Source organism: Mus caroli, chromosome 11 (assembly GCF_900094665.2).
Source record: "Mus caroli chromosome 11, CAROLI_EIJ_v1.1, whole genome shotgun sequence".
Taxonomy (NCBI): Eukaryota; Metazoa; Chordata; class Mammalia; order Rodentia; family Muridae; genus Mus; species Mus caroli.
The window spans coordinates 28,418,500-28,419,483 of record NC_034580.1 but is presented as its reverse complement, the minus strand read 5'-3'; positions in this window follow the sequence as shown (position 1 = coordinate 28,419,483).

Genomic DNA, 984 nt, shown 5'->3' with positions numbered 1-984 from the left:
AGAAAGAAAGAAAGAAAGAAAGAAAGAAAGAAAGAAAGGAAGGAAGGAAGGAAGGAAGGAAGGAAGGAAGGAAGGAAGGAAGGAAGAAAGAAAGAAAGGAAAGAAGGAAGGAAGGAATGAAAAGCAAAATTCTGAAAAGAAAAAAAAATAATGAATTTGGACCACACTAAAAGTTCAAACTTCTTGCCTGTAAAAGTTCATATTAAGAGAATTTTTTAATGGTCTATAGACTTGAAACAAATCCTAGTTTACCATCTACCAAGAAAAGGATTTGTTGCCAGAATATACAGAGACTTTTTAACACTCAACTGTAGAAAAACCAATCCAATTAGAAAACAGGCCAAAGACAGGAGCAGCTGGTTCACTAACAAGTGCCCGTGGTGGCAGATAGGCACATGGAAGATGTTCAAGACGTTATCTACCAGAAAATGCACGCTCAAACAGCAATATAGCGCCTATAAGAGAGCTAAGATTTAAAAAGAAAGTGAAAACATTGTTGGTGAGGATAGGGAGAAAGTGAGTCCTCAACATTGCTGCACAATGTCCGTCATCTTGGGAAACTCCCATGATCCTTCTAAAACCATCATGCAGGGGCTGCAGAGACAGCTCAACAGGTAGGAAAACTCCTCTTACAGAGGACTCAGGCTAGGCTCCTCGCACCCACAAAGCAGCTCACGGCTGCCTGTAATTCAGTTCCAGGACATCTGAGCCTCTTCTGGCCTCCACGGGCTCTGAGGGAAAGCTGGTGGTACGCACATAAACACTCAGGCACAAGCACTTACACACAAAATAAATGTTTTTAAAATCCATGCCATTTTATATACCTACTTACTATATAATAGGACATCCTGCCCTATTCTCTCTTTTGCCCAGCCATTGAGTGATCAGCATTTATTGACAAGGCAGAGAATAAATAGTGGGAACTGTTTACACAAACTTGAGACAGGATTTTATATACTTAATTATATACTTAATTTTATATAC